The sequence below is a fragment of the Panthera leo genome, chromosome A2 (assembly GCF_018350215.1).
Source record: "Panthera leo isolate Ple1 chromosome A2, P.leo_Ple1_pat1.1, whole genome shotgun sequence".
Lineage (NCBI taxonomy): Eukaryota > Metazoa > Chordata > Mammalia > Carnivora > Felidae > Panthera > Panthera leo.
Window position 1 is genome coordinate 109,619,501 of NC_056680.1, and position 23,899 is coordinate 109,643,399.

At 38.5% G+C, this 23,899-nt stretch overlaps 1 protein-coding gene across 3 annotated transcripts in view; it reads left to right on the plus strand.

The window, feature by feature from the left end:
- The window catches only part of HDAC9 (histone deacetylase 9), a 957,815-nt gene that overhangs the window by 51,928 nt on the left and 881,988 nt on the right, over nt 1–23,899 (plus strand). The gene's annotated exons all lie outside the window — the stretch shown is intronic.

A 23,899-nucleotide genomic window follows, 5' to 3' on the forward strand; every position in this document is an offset into this window, starting at 1 on the left:
CCTGATCTCTCCTCTCCCTGCTATCCTATTCCCCGCCTTTAAAAAGTTATTTCAAAAAGAACAGATTAATACAATGTGAGAAATTTTACTTTTCTCAGCCTGTGCACCTGAGGAAGGTGTTAGAGGCCTAACAGGAAGGTATTTTTAGGCCTTTAGGAAGGCCTAAAGTGGGTATTAAAATGGCACTTTGCCCAACAGATTTTTACAGTGTCTTCTGTATTTTTCAAAGCAGTCTTTCTTTCCTTTTCATGTCAGAAAATTCATAAGTTAAAATTCATGTACTAACATTAACTCCCAGTTTGGATTGTTTTCACTGTGCAGTGACAAATAGCGGCTGGTTAATGTTTTCTCTTTGAAAAATGTGATTATACTAAATTATTTATAAGTGATCCCTGACTTTTTTACCTATGTTTAAAAAATGTTTAATGTTTATTTATTTTTGAGAGAGAGAGAGAGCATGAGTTGGGGAGTAGCAGGGAGAGAGGGAGACACAGAATCTGAAGCAGGCTCCAGGCTCTGAGCTGTCAGCACAGAGCCTGTTGAGGGGATCGAATTCACCAGCTGTGAGATCATGACCTGAGCCGAAGTCGGACACTTAACCGACTGAGCCACCCAGGTGCCCCTTTACCTTTGTTTTTTAAAACTAGAAATACTTTCCTATCCTACATTGTTTTATTTCCCAGAATCCGACTCTAAGACAAAGGTTTGGAGAGCAGGTAGTTTCTTTAGGATGCAAAGAATACATGGATGGGGGTAGGGAAGGCAGTCAGTAAAGGATGTGTATTAAGCCAGCTACCATTTTGGGCAACTGAAGCTTAATTTGGGGGTGGGGGAAACTGCAAGAAAGCATCCCTTAGAGTTGTCTATTCAAGACACCACAGAACCAGTTACTCCTTAGTTGAGGCTGCTTCTAGCCTTCTGTGGAGAGGGGAGAAGACCCTCAGGTGACTAAATGGAAGTGTTGGCTGTTGAAAGTCTGTGGGCATTCATTTGAGTGGTAATGGCCACGGGATGTGGGCAGGCAACAACAGTATCTGCTACATCTGGAGGTGGCGCACCGGAGCAGAAGGAGTGCTGAAGGGTGAAAAGTGCCAGAATTTAAGTTAGCCTTACTCAAGCATTTACCCAGCCATCGGTTAAGTACCTACTATGTGTGCAGTACTGTTCTGGGATAGACTGATTTGCATGTTGAACCACTTAGCTTTTTTAAAAACTCAGGTTCTTCTACTTACAAAGATAACTTGTTTTCTTCCTTTAAAAGTTGAGATACAGATGGGATGATATTCCTGCAACTACTTTGAAATGTTTAAAGCAGAATTTCAAATTTATTATTGTGGTATTTACCCAAATTTACCCTGAGAAAACAATGAAAATGAGGTTAGACCATAAACTTTTCTCTTGTCTGGGATATGTTAGCTGGTCAAAAGCTTTTTTTTCTGAGGCTGTGCGAGTTTGGTCTCTATGTGCGGTTTGTATAAGCCAGTAAATTTATAAGTTCCATGAAAGGAATAAGGTACCATGGGGATGGTTATTTTTAGTCAGTTGGCAGTGAAGGCATCCCAGGGAAAATAGATAAAATGAACCTTAAAGTAATAGGTAGGAATTAGCTATGTGGAAATAGGGAAATGATGAAGAGGCAGTGTATTCCAGGAGAGCTTGTGTTCAGTCCAAGAGGCAGTGCAGAACCCACTCAGTGCCCAGGTTAAGCTTTTGACCCATGGGTTGGTCATGACAGGGTGACATTTTGTCTCCATTTCTAACTAGCTGTGTGGTATATGACTGGTTACTTAAGTTTTCTCAACCTTTCTGTCCTTAATTATAATTTGGGGATCCTAGTACTATCTATACTACAAGTCTGTTGTAAAGATAAATGAGATACATTATATAAGGCAGTTAGAATATATTCTCAGTAACCTCATCTGTAGCTTTTGATATCAGTATAGTTTCAGATTACAAGTCATATTTTCCAAAGATGCACCTAGTTCCATACAACAGATTTCTCAAAGTATATGGAACATTAATCCTACAATATCTGCAAGAAGAAAAGATCATGAAGTTAAAAGAATTTGATAAGCCCCGTGTACCATAGATAGATGTCATGGAGAGTCACATTAAGATATTAATATCTCTGAAAAGTCTGTGAGTAAATAAACCCTTTTAACCTTGTCTAATACTGTGTATTAAATTTCTTTAATCACCAGTTTCTATTAGATACCTATTCACATTGGATGTTTTTTGGGAAATGTTAATTGAAAGAGCTTCATATAGTGGATCAAGCAAGTTACCAATAACTATACATCCACATTAATATTGCTCTGTCAGAGAAATCATCTTAAGGACTTGTAAATGTCTTTAATATGACAAAATATTAAGATATTGCTCAAAATATTTTTTGAGATTTTCTCTGTAGATATACCTTTGAGCCAGTTTATTAGTCCCCCCACATCAATCATTATGTGATCTGGTACATATTTCATTCCTCGTTTTCTACAGAGAATTGTATCACTTGTGCTGTGATTCCTCCTAGGCCTCATATCTGTTCAGAATGATGTTTTTTTGGCCTCACTTGAGATCATTTAAAGAACATTCCCCAGACAGTTCTGAAAGTCGACTTCCAAAAATACTTGGAGTAATGCCACCATCATTAAACTAAGTGGATAACTTTCAAGGTGAATGGTTTTAAAAGGGGCAACAGCTACTTAGTTGTGTATTTTCTCTGCAGAATAAATGGCTTGTCATTTCATAGTCCTACAAGGAGTGCTGAATTCCTACTCTGTGCTTGTCTCTGTGGTCGATATAGTCAATTTTGGGCAAGTGTTCATAGTCTAGTTGGGGAGAAGTAAATATTCAAAAGTAATCATTATAGGAGGGGATAAATATAGTCATAGAAGTGTCAGAGCATTATGAAAATAGAGAGGGAGGGGTCTTTGTTGGAGGTCAAAAAAAAAAAAGAGCATGCAATGAGCCTTGACCACCAAGTGGAGAACAGAGAGAGGATATTTCAGGTTGAGAGAAGTCAAAGTATAGAGGCCCAGAGATGTGAAAGAGGGTGGGGAACTACAGCCATGTAAGTGCAAATGGAGTGAAGATGCTTCCTAGGAAAGTGGAAGGTGGTGAGACTGGGAAACCAGATGAGGTCCTGACCACAAAGGGCTTTATAAGTTCTAGGGGATGGAGTTTGGAGTTTCTTCTCTAGCTGGTAGCACACCACTGATAGACTACTGAACAGAGATGGCCACAGTCATCCTTGTAAAGAGGTTGTTTTGGTAGTACCATGAATTTGAGTTGGAATAGGGGAAAACAGGAGGCAGGGAGCTCAGGCAAGACCTGTCGTGGTCCAGGCAAGAATGAGTCTAAGCTAAGGTAGCAAGAGTGATGGTGAGGAAGAAGGAAAAGCTTTGCAAGTTGTTTAGGTGATGAGAAGGTAGATTGTCGTCAGTGACTGGATAAGAAAAATAAGGGGAAAAGAGTAGTCTTGGATTCTTTCAGATGAGGCAGGGTTAGATATTGGCACCATTTGGTATGATTGAGAGTCAAGAGAGAAACACATTTTGTGGGGCATTTACTGAGCTCTGTTTTGTACTTGTTTAGTTTTAAATGCTTATTTCAATGTATACCTTTATTGATTCCCAAAGGAGCTACTCTGTGCTAGATAATGTGCTAGACCCTGAGACTATGGCAAGAAAAGAGTCACAATGTTCCATGTGCCTGTGAAGCTTACAGCCTAGTGGGAGAAACAGACACAAACACATAATTACCCAACTCATTACTTAATTAGTAAATAAATAAGAAGGGGACCTAACTCATACGGCATTGTGCAATCCGTTCTGGTACTTAGCAGAACAGCCTGGTCTGCTAAAAGAGATTTGAGGTCATTGGTGAATTGTTGCTTAACTAAACCCATTAGTGAGATTGCCTAGACTGGGTTTGCAAAATGAGCAGGAAAAGGGACTGAGGTTAGAATAACATGAATGTTTAAGGAGAATGGTGAATGAATAAAGTTCTACGATGAATCTGGAAAACCTTGGCAGAGTAGTTGAAAGAAAGTTGAAAGTTGAAAGTAGTTGAAAGGCAGTGTGTGGAAAGTGTTGGGAATGTGGCAGAGAGGTCAAATAAGACAGGTGTGCAAAAGCTCCCATGGACTGGTAGCAGAAAGTCTGTGTTGGCTCTAGCAAGAGCAGGTATGTATTGTATAAGCCATATTTCCATGCACTGGTGACCTGGAACTGGTTTACACTGACTTGTGAGAGCCACCTTGTTAAGTTTTCAACAAAGGTACAGGCTGGTTGTTAAACATAGCCATTACTGTCAACTGAATTATGTATCATTACAATTAAAGACATTTTATTAAAAATCAGTATAGTAAATGTTCAAAATTCATCCTTCCTAATTATTTTACTACCTTCTCTTATTGTCTATGCTCTTAAGGTTATTTTTGTCTAGTTTATCTGGATATGGATGTACCATATAAAATTGTGCTACTGCCTACCTCTTCTGGAGTCTATGTTCACTGACTTCACTTTGGTATCTTGAAATTTCCCATAGTGAGACTATCGATACCATGGAAATTGGCAAATGCTGCAAATGTGAGATTTTGTTGTGCTGATTGTCCAGACTTAAAGGGATAGATACATTGTTAATAATGCAGACTAAACTCAAAAGAATGTTGGATATGTAGCAATTGCATTGTAAATGATACAAAAATTGAAGAAATATTTTTCCAAATATTCTTCATATATGTAAAATATTATCTAATTCAACAGAGAAGTTGTTCCCAATATTGATGAGCAAGAGAAGTTCTGACATACATATTCATTGTTTCACTTTCATCTTATTTACTAATGTAAAAGAAAATATCAACCAACATTCATTCATGTCAGAGCACACCAGAGTTGGTAAATATCAATGAAAGCATTTTCTAAGAAAGAAGTTGGAAAAAAAAAAAAAAAGAAAGCAGTTGTCTGTGTGGAATTTAAGGTAAAGAATGTTGTATATTTTATTATTATGTGTAAATTCTGTGCTATGTCTCTTTTATACTAGTAAAATTTATAATAAACACACACGCATATATAAACACACATATTTTTTTTATTGGAGCTGATTGCTAAACACTTATTAGCACACAATGGTTGTATATATGGGATGTTTGGAAACAAGGGATCTACTCTTTTGAAAAGCATGGCAGAGAAGGGATGTTCCTTAGGTACTAGGTTATAGGTAGCCAGAAGACATTTGCAGGTTTGGGGCTTTTTTGTTTGTGTTTTTGTTTGAATGGATTTATAGCCCTAATGAAGAAAGCTAGTAGAGAGGGAGAGATTGATGGTGTAGAAGGTGGAAGTAAATGTTGGAAGAAGGTGACAAACATATGGTAGGAAATGAAATGCAGACCTGTGAGAAAATTGTGGGAAAATTGAAAAATAGGAGGATCCTTATTTTTCTAAGGATGAGGAATGATAACATAAGATGTGATAAATTCAAGTACAGGTACATTAAACTCATTTACATCAGTGAATTGTAATTGAAGAAGTGGGAAGGATGAGCTCAAGAAAAACTCAGAAAGGAACCAGTTAATTTATGAATAACTTATAGAATGAGAGGTAAATATGTGATTGACCAGGGTGAATTTTCATGTTGATTTAATTTCTGAAATATTGAGTTGAAATTTTAGCCTGTTTTTTGGTGGAGATATTTTTTTTTAAAAAAGGAGTCAATTTAAAGGTACCTCATGCATTTAAATGCCAAATATTGTTTCTTTTACTTAGCCCTGCAATGTGATGCTACATTTCCATGGACACAGGTTGAGCTTCTACAAGATGATCAGAAATGGGGTATAATTTGAGGTTGACTAAACTGCATTCATTGCATGCATGGATAGTTTGAACACAAGGTAAAATGTTATCCAGACTGCTGAAGAAAACAAGTCTTATTTTGGAACATGACTTTCTTCAGCATTATAATTTATGACTTTTTCACTTGGATTCTTGCTTTTAACACACTCATACTTATATATATACTTCAATCAAAGAAATGCATAACATTTTTGCTTATCCTGTCTCAGTTCTATTAGTTTGTCATTATTAAGATTTACAGTCCTTATTTGCCTCTCACTTGAAATATAGTAAAATAAAGAACTATTTTACATTTGCATGGTAGTTTAACATTTCAAGTCTTTTAAGATCTGTTTTCTTAAATACATATTAAATAATTGGCCTAAGTATTCAGAGATATTGGTACTGATGATGCCAAATGTGGATATTGGTATTTAAAATTCAGGCAGCTGGCTCCTTGTTGCCATTGTAGTGACCATCATTGAATCTGACACTGTGTTACCTACCTCCTTCGTAAATCTAATACCACTTCAGCCATCTGGCTGACGATCCTGGCATCTTAGCCTTGATGTTTAAAAGAATAATGCCTTACTCTGTATTTCCGTTATTAGAGTTAGAACGCTGTTGTGGCCCTGCTCCGGTAGCTGGTCCTTGTGTTTGTTGATTGATTCATGGTTGCAGGAGGCTATTGCTGTTCTCAACCTCACGTTCATGTTCTAGGTAGAAAAAAGGGGGTGGGGCAGGGGAGGGACAGCACCAGGCAGGTGGTGTCTTGTTTAATCACAAAAGCAAAAGCTTTAGAGAACCTTAGCACTTCCTTAGCAGTGTTCTGCTTATACCTCATTGTCCACTCCTAGCTACAGAAGAGATTGAAAAGTGAATATTTAGTTTCCCAACATCTATAGCAAGAGACAGCATAGGAGAGAATGGCTTTGGTTAGCCAGTTAATAGTGTTTGCTAAAGGGGAGGCTCTAAAGCCCTGTGTAGCTCCAACCTTTGCACTTGTATTTCTCACCAATTTAAGGCTGTCTTATTTGGGAAGGCAGCCTTTTCAGTCTCCATACCTACTGGCCTAGGAGAAACTTTTTTGGCCTCCATCTAGACTTTACTTTTAATTGGTAAGTAAAGCCATCAGACAGTTCCTGCTGGACAAGAGGATCCATTCTTCAGTGTCAGTCTAGATAGAGCAGTTCAGGAAGTGAGACACAATCCTGGACTTGAAAGGGGACCAGTGTTAACAGGCTCTCTTTACCAAGCGTGGCTGCTGGGAAGGCTCCTGTGAAAAAGTTCAGCAAGGAGGAAAGTATTCTGAGAATCTGCCTGATAATACTTTTTGTATCTGACTGCTTTAAACAAGTATAGCTGCACACATTACTTGGTTATTTTCTGGTTGTTTCCAGACTTCTTGTTTGAAATATGTTAGTTTCTGTGCAGCTGAAATATGTTAGAAAAGAGTGAAATTTAAGTAAACTATTCATGGACTACTTGGGAGCACTGAGAATGGGTCTAAAAGGAATATTTCTAAAATCCCTGTCTACAGGCACCTGGGTGGCTCAGTTGGTTAAGTGTCCAACTCTTGATTTCAGCTGGGTCCTGATCTCACATTTTGTGAGACTCAGCCCCATATTGGGCTCTGCTCTGAGCTTGGAGCCTGCTTGGGATTCTCTCTCTCCCTCTTTCTCCCTTTCTCCCTGCCCCTCCCTCACTCATGCTCTCTCTTTCTCTCTCTTGCAAAATAAATAAACTTAAAAAAAATCCCTGTCCTGATCAATCTTGCACTATTCATACCTGCAAAAATATTTCTGACCCTCTAGGCATGGAATAATTCTTTGTTTTGGATTTATGAGAATAATTATTAAATGACAAAGAAATTTGCAGTGTGTGTAAGTGAAAAGCCAATTATTAAATTATTTGCATAATTAAATTCCACCAGGAAGATATAACAAAGTATATATATTTTTTTCTGAGATCTTAGTGTATTCCAGTATTGAGCTAAGCAATTCATACATATCATTTGATATTCTTGAAGTAGTTACTATTATTTTCCCCTTTTGTAGAATGTGATGCTCACAGAGATGAAGTTACTTGCCCAATATTTCAATGCCAGTACTTCATAGCAGCTGTGATTTGAAACCAGGCAGTTTGCCATACCTGCCAGGTGTGGATCCGTGCTCTTAATAATAATAACATTAGGCATTATGCCAAAGATTTTATAGTCATTTCATCTATTATTCATTAAAGTCCTCGATGTTGGTACTATTATCATCATCCCTCTTTTACAGCTGAGAACACTGAGTGTTAGAGAGATTGAGTGGATGTTTCAATTTATTGCAGCTTCCAAGGCATGGCTTCCAAACCAGGCAGTCTGATCTGACTCCACGTGGACCCTAGACACTTCACTACACTGCTTGTATGTAGTCAGTCCCAAGTTTGGCTCGTATCTCTATAGTTATTAAAGTATGTATATGAAATGTAATGTTTATTCCTAAAGAGAAAATTTCCTCCACGTTATAAAATTCCAGAAAAGGCCTCTCATGTTTCTCAATGATTTCGTGCTGAGAGAGTTTACCCTGCCAGATCAAATTTGGTAACTGTTTTATGGTGAAAATTTAATACAGATTGCTTTGTGCCTGGCATGTATGACCAGAGCTTAGATTAGTTCGTTTTTTAAGGTGAATTGAGTGAATTTCTCTTTATCAAAATTAACTAAATTCATATTAGAAACATTCCAGGCTGAGAGAATCTGACACAAAAATTCAGCAGTGATGAATGCCTGACTGGAACAGTTATATTTTATGTGACTTGCTGATGTTTTACGACAAGGGAAAAGTGACCATTTTTATTCTTTAAGTACCACTTCGCTCAAAGGATATTAATAGATAGCAATGTGTACTCCCTTTTACTTTGAGTTGTGATTGGAAAGAAAGTGTTTCTCAGTCTCAAAAAATAATCTATTTCATTACAGATACATTCGTATGAAATTATAGTTCATTTTAGGTCAGTGGTGCTTCGGTTTTGGTTCAGATATGTATAAAATAAAATACAATGCAAATGTGTTACATGGGGAAAAACCAACTCTGTATTATTCCAGGCACATTTCATCACCTTTCTTTCACCCAAATTCCGTGCTATATTTTATAGTGACTGACTCACAGGGGAAAGATCTATGACTTCTATCTTGCTGCATGACCTTGGGAAAAGTTAGCTTAAATGTATGAAAGGATATTTCAGACATTGACTCAGACTAAATAAATGTGCTAAATTTGATAAAGTGAGTGGGAAATTTTTCTCACCACATGGAACCACTAATGGGCTTGGGAAGTAAACATGGTTAAGTAGACAGAGTTGCCTTTTTATTACAATAATTCTGAGTTGGCCCATTAGCATGAATAACATTTCAGTGAATTTCTCATTTAAGACTGACCCTCCCTCCAACACCCCCCCTGAAAAAAAAACCCAAAAAACAAAAAGCAAAAAAACAAAAAACCCCACAAAAAACTGGCTACACAAACCAAACAAAAACAAAAATGTCTCCAGATGAGAGAGGTGTTGTGGTTGAATTGTGTTCCTCCAAAACAGTATGTTCAAGTTCTAATCCCTGGTACCTGGGATTGTGACCTTATTTGGACAAAAGGGTCTTTGCAGATGCAGTCAAGATAAGATGGGGTCTGGGACACCTGGGTGGCTCAGTCGGTTAAGTGTCCCACTCTTGATTTTGGCTCAGGTCATGATCTCACAGTTGTGAGATGGAGCCCCACATCCAGCTCTGCACTGACAGCTTGGAGCCTGCTTGGGATTCTCTTTCTCTCTCTCTCTGCCTCTTTCCTCACTTGTGTGTTTTCTTTCTTCTTCTCTCTCAAAATAAATAAATAAACTTAAAAAGAAGGGAATATGAGGTCATACTGCAGTAGGGTGAGCCATTAATCCAGTAGGGCCAGTGTCCTTATAATAAGAGGAGAAGAGAGAGAGAGAGAGAGAGAGTCAGGGACATGCAGGGAGAAAGCCATATGACAGCAGAGGCAGAGATTGGAGGGATGCAGCCATAAGGCAAGGAATGCTTAGGACTGCCAGCCACCACCAGAAGGTAAGAAGAGGCAAGGAAGGATTCTACCAAGTCTCAGAGGGAGTATGGCCCTGCTAAAACCTTGATTTCAGACTTCTGTCCTCTGGAACTGGGAGAGAATAAATACCTGTTGCTTTAAGCCACCTCATCTGTGGTAGTTAGAGCAGTCCTGGGAAACTAATGCTAGAGTGCGTTTGGAATGGTGGTGGAGAGTTCATGGTAGTGCTCTGTGGACTTGCTCTTTCCCCTTGTTCCACATTTTCCTTTTTCTCCTCATCAGAAACATGAGAATACTGGGTTCTTTTTTCCATGTCCAGCACGTACCTTTGCAACATCACTTCATCTCTCTGGGTTTCATTTGCTTTGTGGGTGAAGTTAAGATGTCACACTCTTCTACATAACATTAATGGCTGACATTTATGGGACTTCCTTATGCCAGGCCCACCGCTTAATGTGTATTATTTATATACTCCTCACAAGAATCCCATGAGGAACGTATTTTTATTATCCCTACTTTACCAATGGCCCAAATAATGACATTTGTCTCTGACTTCTCACTTTTTCTTGACTTGTCCCTTTAGAGACTAGAACATGGGAATCAGAGCTAAAATAGTGGTAGTGTTTATGTTTCTTTGACACATACCTAACCTGACTTAATCGGAGTAGAAAGGATGTAAAAGCCATTGGAAAGGAATGATAGATCAACATGGTGCTCTTGCTTTGGCCATGTCAGTTTCCTCATCTGCAGAACAGAGGGCTCCTATTTTCCTTTTGAAATTCTCTTTCTTTGCTATACCTTATTCCCCTTTTTATTGTGAAAATTGTCAACATAATTTCCTTAATTTCTAGCCTGCTTAAAATTTCATTATTGGAGTGACTTCAAGGTAGGATATAATAGAGGAATTTAGTAATATAGTTGCAATTATTGATGTTCATTGTGTGCTAAACACTGCATTCTGTGCAGCGACCTATGAGATCGATGTTATTATAACACAGTTTAAAGATTAAGGCTTATAAAAGTAACTAGGTCAAAATTACTAGTCTCCAAATCTTCATTTATTTTGCCACCAGACTCTGTTTTTGCATTTTCTTGTTATAGAGGGCCATTAACACTGTGACATGGATTAATTTATCACATTAATGATTGACTTGGAAGATATGTATCTGGGCTCTAAGAGGATACTGACCAGCATAAGTACATAAGGGAAATCTGGCATCTGAAAAATGGTGCTCTGAATAGTGTATCTTAGGCTTGGGGAGGGGGCATACATACCATAAAAACCACAGGTGGGGCAGCTTGGGGATACCAAAGATGAACTTTTTTTCTTCCAGAATATTTTGTCTAAAGCTACTCTAGAATTAAACTCATTCATCCTTCATTACCATATTTAGGACCAGCAAAAACTGATGTTTCTTGCTATAATTTTTTGTTACTGATCTTCTACTCAAGAACATGGTAGCAAACCTTACAATCTGCCTCTAACATGGACCTTTTAGTAAATGCTAGGTTACAACCCTGTAATAGAATAGTTGTTATATTTGAAATCAGAGTGCATCAGTAGTCATTCCATGCCTTTTCCTTGGAAGGCATAGACACTGTGTCCCATGCTTCTAATAGTAAAAATTCTTAGAAATACAGCAAGCAGTAGTGTTTGAGTAGGTCTTAGAGGCAAAACTGATCTGACCAAGCAATGTACATTGGTTAAGTGAAATATGAAAGGCTATCTGTTCTATCCTAGCTGCGGATGTTTGCCATAGAAAATGTTTGTGATGGCATACTAGAGAGACTGAAGCTATCGGTTTCTTGCTGACCAAATTTGCCTTGGTTAAATCTGTCTTCTGTCTTCTAGACCCTAGAGAGCTGTCAGTCTCCTGAAGAACTGGGTAATATAGTGAAGGAAACAGGAAGAAAGTTGGAGCAGCTTAGCTAGTTTACCAAAAGGAATTAGTGGGAAAATGCACTTGGACAGTGAATAGACACTGGAAAGTCTGACTGTCTAATTTGGATTTTTCCTAAATACTTGTCATGGTGAGATGAAATATCTGTTGAACTAGGAGTAAGTGTGTCAGTATTTTGGTCACCGCTCTGCTACAAATTAACATTAGGACTGAAAAGTAGTGCTTTGTGGCAATAATTTTTTTAGCTGTGTGTGTGTTTGTGTGTGTGTGTGTGTGTGTGTGTGTGTGTGTGTGTTTGTGTGTGCGTGTGTGTGTGTGTTTTAATTAGAGAGAGGGAGAGAGGGAGAGAGAGAGAGAAGTCAGGGGAGAGTGGAAAGGGAGAGAGAGAGAGAGAGAGAGACAGAGAATCTCAAGCAGACTCTACACAGCATGGAGCTCGATGCAGGGCTCAGTCCCAGGACTATGGGATCATGACCTGAGCCAAAATCAAGAGTCGGATGCTCAACTGACTGAGCCACCTAGGTGCCCAAAAACTGTGGGTATTTTATATTCCCTGTAACTTCCCCCAAATTTCTTTACTACCTGTAAAAGACCATAGGTGTCTTGTTGAGAGTACATGTCATCAGGTGGTGATCAAACTGCTGGATGTTGACTGTGGCCTCACCATGCTGCCCATATTTGCCACCAAAGAACATTTTCTTTAGTAACATGTCGATGGTACTACAATGTTTATCTGGACACTACTATTTAATGGATAATGATAATGATGACTATTACCATTACAGTGTAAGCATTTATTATCAGCCAGGTAGTTCAGCGATATACCACAGGGGAAGGTTTTGCCTCTAAAGTACTTTTGGCAATGTCAGGAGACATTGTAGGTTATCAAGAGAAGGGAGGAGTGCTACTGGCATCTAGTGGGTAGAAGCCAGGGATGCTGCTAAACATCCTACAATGTACAGGACAGACCCCACAACACAGTTATGGGGCTTAAGATGCTAGTAGTGCTGAGGCTGAGAAACTGTGCTGTATAGCCTGTTGCTTATTTATACTTTGTATACACGGTGATCATAGAAGGTATTAAGACCATCTTACACCTGAGGCCCAGAAAGGTTAAGTCAGTTTCTCAGTGTTAAACAGTTCATATAGAGACAGAGCCGACATTCCCATCTCAGCCTCTAAAGCCTATTCCTTTTAAACTAAGAGATGGTTCTAAACCCAAACCTTTTCTCCCCCTACATTGGGAAACATCCTTCACCTCAGTTTTTCATGTTTAGTGTGAGATTTTCTGTCCTTTACCCAGAAGTTTGTAGTAATATATTTGGGTTGGGGGTAGGCAGTGAGGAGGAAAGATAGGGTGTTTGGAGATTTTCAAAAACTTGAGGTATTATACTTAAATGTAATATTTTTGGCAAAAATCTGTAGTCATAAGCAGTGTGGGTGAAATACAAATGTATATTTAGAGTTTAGTGTTGCTCATACATATGCATTGTTTTTAGATTAAGAATGAGAGCTTTTAGTTTTTCTTCTCTTTGTATCTTTCAAGAGCAATTTGATTTGCTCTTCTCTTGGGCGTGATGGTGATTTGTAGAGTTTGCTGCTTGTTGAGGAATCGAATACTCTTTGTGGAAACTTGAGGGTGAGAGTTTGCATGCTGGCAGTAAGGTAGTTTTGGGGCATTTTGCACTTAGAGCATAGCAGAAGATACAGAGATGTGAGGAAGACCAAATTGTACTTTGGGGAGGGAAGTGTAGAGAGCTTCAAGAGGAAACTGTTTTATTTGCTTCTTTAGTCACTGATAAATTTTAATTTTGAGATAAAGCATGACAGATAAGTAGGGTTATTGGAGTATAAGAGGTGGGAAAATTAATTTGAATTATTTTATTTGAAAACTTACATTGTTGTGAGTGGGAAGTATGGCTTAGGAAAATTGACAAGACTCATTCCCTCTGTGATACCCATTTTTTTTTTTCACCGAAATATTAAATTGCTTTGAAACAGTGTATTTTGGGACTGGTGGTTTGGAAAATATAGATAGCCATCCTGGATAGGCTTCTGCTTACCTGCACGGAGTCGAGTTTTATTGTGGAGCCTTGGGACAGCAGCTTCAATTGCTTTGTACGATAATCACATAGAACAAAGGCAACTCTTTGATTTACTGGTGTTCATTCTATTTGGTAGATTTAGTAAGCAGAGAAAGGACAGGTCATGGAACCAAGGTAACATGAGTACCATAACAACATGCAAATACCACTTCCAAATTAACGGTAGAGGAGTTGAACACAGATGGCTTCTAAGCAGCATCCAAAAAATTGAACATTTTAAGAGAGCAATACACAGAGATATGCTCAGTGTGGCAGTCAAGTTAACCAAAAGAATGAATTCCTGCTTTCAACATTAATTTCAAAGCATTAAGAACACTGAGGTTTAATCTTTACTATCTTATGTTAGCTATAGACATCATTATTTTAACTGGCATTCACTAATTATTACAGTTTACTTTTAAGTAAAAAATGGTTGCTGTATTATAAAAGAATAATTTTGGAAACTCTGAAACTTAATAGTTCACAAGGAAAAAATGAGGAGATCTTGAGGCGAAGATAAGATTCTCTGTATCATACCAAACCTTGATTTGAATTGTAATTGTTCATTTCTTTTTTACCCTTTTATACTACCTTTGTATTTCTTCAACATGCCAATCCCAGAAACTTACATCCAGATCTATGGTTTCAGCGGAATTTAAATATAAGTTTCAGAAAATACAGTAATGAAAAGTCCCCGTAGCATTCAATCGTAATATTTTATACCAGGCAGAGAAAAATGTTAATTCATTTTCACATAGAGTTGAAAGATTATGCTAGACTTGATTTTCTTTAGAGACCATATGCATATTTACCAGAAGAATAAACTCTGGTTGTCAGTTATGTGTGTAGGTTGGTGAGAATTTAGATATGTTAGATGAGGGCAGTATTCTTGTAAGAAAGAAGAGGAGACAAAGTAATGAAACTGACAGTTACTGAGGACTTACTAGATCTCAAGTACAGCACTGGGGGATGCTATATCATGTAAATGTCACAACAGGTCTGGGACCTAGATGGTATTTTTTTCATTCTATTGTAGAGGAAATAGAAAAAGCTACAATCTCTAGGAAGTACCTTTTCTGCTATACCCCGATCTATCTTTAGTATCCGGACCAAGAAATGGAGATTTTTTTTGGCGGGTGTGGGTTGGGGGGGAACCAAATTATAGTTGTTGGCTGACTTGAACACAAAACTCCAAGGGTTTGGATTAATCCTTAAATACAAAGGTTTTTCTATTTTGGGTTTTAAATTTATTTTGGTGTAATATTTTCATACATTCATTCAAATTACTGCTTGAAACATTTCCCAATGGCCCTAAAGACATTGCTTACAATGACAGATTTTGGCACGATGGGCACTATTTAATTTGTAAAGTAACCCCTCCTCCAATAGCAAATTTTAAGATATGGTAGGTTATCTGAATTCTGATTTTTCATGTTTATTTGGTACTGCAAGATATTACTACCCCCTTTTATTCAAAGTTATTTTATCCAAAATGGCAAAGGGACACTGATTAATTTAAAGCCAGAAGTCCAAATGTGATTTTTGCACCTGATAACTCATTTCCATCCTTGTGTATTTTAATTATAAATAAATATACAACCCCCCAATTTAAAACAGGTTGCATTCAAAAGTTCATTTGGAACAGAGTTTGGAGTTTGAAACATTTTCCATAGAAACAATGTTACGTTTCCAGGCCAACCTACAAAAACCTATTTAAACCATATAGTACAGTTTCTGCTCTATAATCGTCATGGGGCCCACACAACATATATTTCTACTGGGAAAATGCGCTTGAAGTTTGGCTTGGCATAGACTAGTGCTTCACTGGGGTAGAGGTGGGCACTTGAAGCCCTCCTGCTATCTTGGCAATGAGAATTAGCTTTTTATTTTTTCCCTTACAATGTTGCCTAAGGTTCCCATGAACTTAGGTGAAGACTCTTTAGGATAAAGGCCAAGGCAGGGAATGGAGCATCTTCCAAGAATGGATACATGATTCAACATGTTTTGGCTGCAAGCAAGAGACTACTCAATTTGAATAATAGTATGGTTTATCCTCTCGCTTAAAAACTCTGGAATGAGTGGTTTGGCTTTGGTTAATTCAGTAGCTCAGTGAAGCCAAGGTTCTGGGTTAGGTTAGGTTCTTTGAAATCTTTATAACCTCGTGGTGATGAGATGTCCCTAGAAGCCACAAGAATCTTGTCCTTGAATAACAAACTCTGAAAGGTCAAAGAATGAGGAGTGGACTTTTAATCATAATAAGTAGGAAAATATCTCCCAGAAGGCCTTCTCCCAAGCAGATGTCCCTTTCTCCATTGGCCAAAGTTCTGAGTCAGAGTCTGCTCCTAAACCAGTCACTGGCCACCAAAATCAGACTGGTAGCACTGGCTTAGACTCTAAGCTTCAGATGAATTATCTTCTGGGAGGCGGGGCAGTTGCACACTTTCTCTGAGCACAATACCGAGCTCATCTGGAGATGGGTAGACAAAGAAGGTCTGTTGGGTGAATGTCATCCATGTCTTCCACACTCCCCGCCACTAGAGAGCAATGGCCTTGGGCAAGGGAGAGCTTATAAATTGAGTTTTTGTTTTAGCTTTCTCCAATGAGCTATGTGATCTTGAAAAACTCCAGTTTCTGTAAAATAAGGGAGTAAGATAGAGTCATTTATTCCTCAGTTTATTCATTCAAAAATGTTTATTGAGCATCTACTTTGTTACAAGCAGTATTTTTGACACAGAAAATATAAAACGAACCTTGAACAGTCCTTCCCAGCTCTTACATTTCTAAGTGATTCCATGTGATATGCTGTCATCTTGGTAAAGCTCTGTGGGATGGGGTAGAGATGGTGTAGTCACGTAAGGCTGTTTCATGGTGTAAACTTTGGGGGGAGTTTCTTGGCCTTGGCCACTTCATATCACTTCTGTTATTTTCTTTTTCTTCTGAGAATACAGGAGATTGATCTGATCCATTCCATTTGTCCAGCCTCTAGCTGTTGTTCCTGACAGGGTTTCTGTCTTTCCATTATCCATTCTAATACAAGACACAGTGTCAGAGCATTTTTCTTATACTTCTGCCCCAAAAGCAACAGATAACTTGATTGATGTTTTCTAAGTTGTTGTTGTTGTTGTTGTTGTTGTTTTTCGCTTTTTAACTGTTAGCAACAGAGGAAATAGATGGTGGTGTGGAGGGGGCTTCTTCACCCTCTTCATTCATTTCTCTTAGACCTGTAGAGAAATTTGAAAGTGCACAAAAAGAATGATAGGGCTTCTGTGAATTAAAAATACTGAATTAAGATCTACTTGCATTTTCATGAGATACCAGATTTGGTGAGAAAGAAGGAGAAGAGTATGTTGGAAGAAATTGACCTGTGACTGAGAACAGCTGTAGGGGCACTGAGGAATGAGGGTTCCCTCCCTTCTTCTACCCTTTGCCATGGCCATAGCCGTTCCTGCCCCAGGGACACTGCCCCAGCCCGGCTGCCATGTGGGTGAGAATCAGAGACTGGAGAAGGGAAAGGGGCTGTGTGTGCAGGCAGCATCAGAGATAGTAGACCATGAGGGAAAGGGAGGGAGAAGGCAGAAAATCCTCTGCTGAGAGAATAGCGGAAGTCCTGCTACATGCAACCTGAGTTTCTGGGCCTTTCATGAAAGTCCATTTTCTAAGGAAAAACATACATATAATCAAATGTAGCAACAAGATGAGTCCTGGCTCGTGATAGTTATGTTTTATTTTCTAAGTGATGATAAATTACATTCTAAAGTAGTTTGGTGCTTGTAACGACTATGCTTGAGAATTCTAGTGCAACCTACTGGGATGGGTAGATGATAGAGGCTTGTAGTTTGTATTATCTATCTACTTATCTGTCTGCCTCAGGAGTTGGCATACAGATAACGTCCTGAAAAGGAGAACAAAATGAATATTTCAGTCTTTGTGGGCCACATGGCCTCTGTTTTAGGTACTCTGCTCTGCTGTTGTTGCACAAAAGCACCATAGACAATAGGTAAACAAATGGGTGTGGCTGTGTCCCAGTGACTCTTTATTTATGGACCACTTCTTCATGTTTCCTCCACTTTCATATAATTTTCATGTGTCATGAAATATTTTTCTTCTTTTGATTTTTTTTCAACCATTAAAATATGTAAACCCCGCCCTTATCTTGTGGGCTGTGCTAAGACAGGCTGAGGGGCCAGACTTGGCCATTGGGCTGTAGTTTGTCGACCCCTGGTCTATCATCTGTTTATCTTTCTGCCTACCCATCCATCCTCTTCCCCTTTCATCTGTGAGCATGAATCTTATTCCATTTAATTCTACACGAGGAATTCTTAATTATTCAAGTTGTCAGCTGCACTGAACACTTATGAAGGGGATAGAGAATAACTGATCTATTGGATTGCTAGTGTGATGCATTCTGTTTCCATGGCTGAACTTGTACAAGCTTTAAATATTATTATCAACATTGCAAAATACTACATTTAGCTTTGTTATAACCAATTTGGAGTAATTCCTTTGTAAAAGATCCTTAAGGAAGCACTTTATGTCACATAATAAATGATCTTGGATCTTGTTAAGACTTGAAAACCGCAGGTGAATGATAGTGCCATGTCAATTTTTATACCCTGAATAGGGCACTTGTTTTTCTGAGTCAGAAAGGCAAGACTTGGATAGCTATATATTACTGTTTATGAGCCTTATCCTTTACTGCAAATCAAGTGTTTATTCCACTCCTAAACTTAATTAGCAGCTAAGAGCTTTGTGCTTTGTATTTTAAGGAAGCATGTGATTTGTTCATTAGTTCAAAAGCAGATTAATTATTATATCTTTAGTCACCATCTGTAAACACATCTAATATTGGTGAGCTCTCCCCTGCTGAGTTACCTTGAAATGCCCTGTGGTGTTTTATTAGCTTTCAATTCTGTGTTTATTACAGTTGGTTGGAGATTTTTCAATTTAGTTTATTGGCCACAGAGTCCAATCCTTCTGTGGAAAAACCACCAATTTCTGAGGGTGAGGGATTTATTAATGCTGGCTATCAAATTGCTATAAACATTTCTCCCAAGTCATACTGTTTTGGTTTGGATTAAAATATTAGTAGTTCTATTACAGGCCAAGGTTTTAAGCACCTTATGTACTGTTTGGATTCAAAGAGAGCAGTTGGGAGTAAAATTAGTAACCTACGTAAAAAATGTCTTCCAAGTCCAAGCCATCCTCAGACAGAATGATGAAGTACAGGAGGGCAAGTGGATAAATGGTTATACTGATACATTGGTATTTTGCTATTATTTAATTTGGGATTGTAACAACTTTTTCAGGTTTCAAGTGATTCTCAGAGAATGTAAAGAGCTTACACAAAATCATTAGTGGAGCTGGGATATGAACTAAAGTCATATGACTTGTAAGGTTATTTTCCTTTTCATTAGTGTCTAGGTTGCCAGATAAAATACAGAAGAATGCTAATTAATTGATGTTTTGTCTCATCAAAACCTTTTTTTTAGTATTAATAGTTCCCAAATATTGCATGGACCATATTTAGACTGCAAATATTTGTTGTTTATCTGAAATTTAAATTCAATTTGGCATCTACATTATCATTGTTACCGCTTGTTAAATCTGGCAACCCTAATAGTGTCCCATTCTTCTCTCCCCTTCTGCAGGCAGGGACCCCCACTGTGCTGCTGGCTTTGGTTTATTAACCCTGTTTTAGTCCCTTCAGGCTGGTGTAACAAATACAATAGATTGGGTGGCTTATAAAGAATAAGTTCATTTCTTACAGTTCTCACGGCTGGGAAATTCAAGATCAAGGAGCTGGCCAATTCAGTGTCTGATGAGAGCCTGATGTAACCTCATGTGGTAGAAAGTTCTAGGGATCTCTCTGCGGCCTTTATAAAGGCACCAGTACCATTCATAAGGGCTCCACCCTCATGACTTCATCACCTTCAAAACACTCTACCTCCTAATACCATTATCTTGGGGGTGAGGATTTCAGTTTATGAATTTTGGGGGGGACACAAACATTCAGGCTATAGCAAACCCCATTCTTTGCTTTTTTAGTTTGAAGTTTACAGCTCAGGACCATTAAGTAAGGGTCTTATTCTTGCTGTTTTCCGTAGTGCCCAGTGCCTAATCTGGTAAAACAATTTGGGGGTTCACCTGTTTATCAGCACGAATGGTGTCATGTGCTATTTTTTCCAGGTTACGTATTTATTTAACACTGCTGTAGCTAATGCTTTAACACATAGTAACTTCAGAGGCCAGAACTTCAGACTCCGTGCAGAGAAAATGGAGAAGAGTCTTGAAATCATTTTTTCAGTTATTCTGGTATTGTGTTCTTGCTCACAGAACATCAGTTTATGATTTTAACGATATTTTTTATTTCACCTTAAATTTGATCATCATAGTTGTTTATTTTCTTGTTTATGATTTCCATGTCTATTTTGGTGAATTTTCAAAATTGTGTTATAACATATTTTTTAAAGATTTAGTGGATGATTGAGATCCCTAATAATTCTGTAACTGTATTTTCACTTTTAGTAAAGGTAATGTTTTAGTAAAAGGTAATGTTTTTTTCTTTTTTGGACAATCACAAAAAAGTGGATGAAGTTAGAATTCTCAGTGTCTAACTACATAACCATGTACCAAGGTGGGGGTAGAACAGGAGCTTCTCTGTGCACCTAATCTAAGCCAGTGCCTTCCTACTTTGCCAAAACTCTAGGAAACTTATATTTTTACTAAAAAATCCCAGAGAATAGACTGGAAAACCCCTGGGTATATTAGGGGAATAGTTTTATTATTTAGTTACCATGAAGAAATTAATAAGGGCCCTAAACTCTTTTTGGACTATTAAGCAGAAATGGTGTGTTGTTAGTTTCAATATGGATTGACTCCTTTCTTCTCTCTGGACCTTGGCTTTCTCATCTGTGAAGTAAAGCAGGGGTGGGACCAGATGGCCTCTAAGGTCTTTATTATGTTGGTACTGTCTCCAACAGAGTTGGATATCCTGAGGAGTAGTTCTGGAAAATTGTCATATGGCATGAGGCTTCCCAACTCTGTGGAGTCTTATAGGGCATTAGTTGTGGTATCTACTCATTCATTCCTGATCCTTTCATTTGTTCAAATATTTGCTTTCCCCATGATCTGTTCACTGAACCATGCTTGGCACAAAGCAGACACAGTCCCTGCTATCATGAAGCTTACAATGGAAGAGAAGGCACTAGAAATTAAACATAAGTGAATATGTAATAGTAAATTGAGATAAGTGTTAATTAAGGAGAATACCAGGATTCAAATGAGAGAGAATAACAGTGACATCCTATCTAGATTAGATATATTTAAACTCTTTGGAAGTAGCATTTAAGCTAAGAGAGATCTCTTTGGGATGAATGGTTACTTCTCCGGCTGGTTATAAACAAAACAAAAGACAACTGATGAAGAGTAGATTAGATGTCACATTTCATGGTACATGTAAAGGCCCTAGGGTAGAAAAGAGTTCTGTGGGCCCAAATAATTAAAACTTAAGCGTGGGCAGGGTGCCTGGGTGGGTCAGTCGGTTGAGCCTCAGACTTCGGCTCAGGTCATGATCTCATAGTTCATGGGTTCGAGCCCCACGTTGGGCTCTGTGCTGACAGCTCAGAGCCTGCAGCTTGCTTCAGATTCTGTGTCTCCCTCTCTCTCTGCCCCTCCCCTGTTGACACTCTGTCTCTGTCTCAAAAATAAATAAACATTAAAAAAAAAAACAAAAACAAAAACTTAAGCGTGGGCATTAGTGGCATCAGAGGTAGTGATGCTGCTCCTAGTGTCCAACTTCTTTTTTTTTTTTTTTAATTTTTTTTAACGTTTTTATTTATTTTTGAGACAGAGAGAGACAGAGCACGAACAGGGGAGGGTCAGAGAGAGAGAGGGAGACACAGAATCTGAAACAGGCTCCAGGCTCTGAGCTGTCAGCACAGAGCCCGACACGGGGCTTGAACTCACGGACTGCGAGATCATGACCTGAGCCGAAGTCGGCCGCTTAACCGACTGAGCCACCCAGGCGCCCCTAGTGTCCAACTTCTTAAGTGTTGTATTCCCTTACTGAATTACTCCCTTGCAGTAGCTTCTCTTGGTGTTCCACTTGTCAGCACATTCATAGGTCTCTCTCTTTCTCTGTCTCTCTCTCTTTTTGGGGGTGGGGTAACAGAATTATTGAGACATAATTTACATACTATACAGTTCACTCATTTAAAGCCTACAATTCAGTGGTATAGTGTACATTCACAGAGCTTTGCAACCATCACCATAATCAGTTTTAGAACATTTTTGTCATCCACAAAAGAAATGCTACGCTTGCTCTTTAGCTGTTACCCCTCAAACTCTTCGTTCCCCCAGCCCTAGGCAACCAATAATTCACTTTTGGCCTTTGTGGACTTTTTGCTTCTGGACATTCATATGCATAGAATCATAATATGTGATTATCTGTGTCATGCCTCTTTTGAAGTTTTCTCTTACATGTTTCTTGCTTCCCTCTCTCTGCCTCCAAGTCACTACAGTTACAAGCTTTTTCTTGCCTTCAATGTGCCAACTGGTTTCAGTGATGTATTTTTTCTTTTTTCTTTTTTTTTTTTAGACTATCAGCAACTTCCTAATTCAGAACAATTTCCAGATTTCTAAGTGCAACAGCATAGTTCATGTTGGTGAAGAGATGTCTTTGTTGTTTCTCATTATTACTCATTGTTTAGAAATCTTTATTGATGATTGGTTGGTTTTCTTTTGTCTGTTACCCAAATCTGATCTCTTTCACTTAAGTGTTAAGAATCTTGAATGAATCTTTGTAATGTAATACAATGTAACATTGTATAAAGCTTCTTTACTCTTATAGATAACAAGAAAACTTGAGGATGTGTGAATTTTATAGTTTTGGATGGTGCATATAAGGAAAAATACTTTAAATCTCTTCTGATTATTATTTTTTAATGTTTTATTTATTTTGAGAGAGAGTGCATGTGCATGAGCGAGTGGGGAAGGGGCAGAGAGAGGGAGAGAGAATCCCAAACAGGCTTCATGCTCAGCGTAGAACCCCATGTGGGGCTGGATCCTGTGACTGCAAGATCATGACCTGAGTTGAAATCAAGAGCCAGACACTTAACTGTCTGAGGCACCCAGGTGCCCCTATTCCAATTATTTTTTGAAAGTGGACTCTCTGGGGGCTCTTGGGTGGCTCAGTCAGTTAAGTGTCTGACTTTGGCTCAGGTCATGATCTCACGGTTTGTGAGTTCGAGCCTCGTGTCGGGCTCTGTGCTGACAGCTCGGAGCCTGGAGCCTGCTTCAGATTCTGTGTCTCCCTTTCTCTCTGCCCCTCCCCTGCTTGTGCTCTCTGTCTCTTAAAAATGAATAAATGTAAAAAAAAAATTTTTTTAAGTGGACTCTGCTTTAAAACTAGAGCAGTGATTATTGGCTGCTCAATACTTGTTAATATGAGCTTCATTGATTGATTGATTGATTGATAGATAGCTGATAGTACTATTTGGTTGCTGGTTATATATCCATAGTGTGCTGAGAATCAGAATGTTATAGTTGAAAAATCAGTTTAGTTGCGTCATTCAGAATTCCTCGGTTTTGGGGAAAGTAGGAGGTTGCTTCTTTCCTACTTAGGAAAGGAAGAAGTATTAATCGTCATTTATTTTTGAGCAGACCACTCGTAGGATGGAGTGGCAGGCAAAGCGTACACTTCTGAACTACCTTCTGCAGTCAGTTGTAGAAAGTATCTTTTGAAGGCAGAAAAGGAAGTGACAAGGTCTTTCCTGGGCCAGAGCTTTGGCCATTGTCATCCCCATGCCCTAGAGAAGGAAAGAAACTTTTTCTGAGCAAGGGAGGAGGAAGAAAGTGAACACTGCCATCTGAAGTAATGAATGCCTTCAGTCCTAGCAAAGGACTTCCGAAAGAAAGAAAGACATCCTTAAAGAAAGCAGGCCCAGGTGGGGTGCCATGGCCACTTATCCTTGGTCTTTGTCCTCTGAGCAGTACCAAGTTTAAGAATTATGATGTAATGATAGACA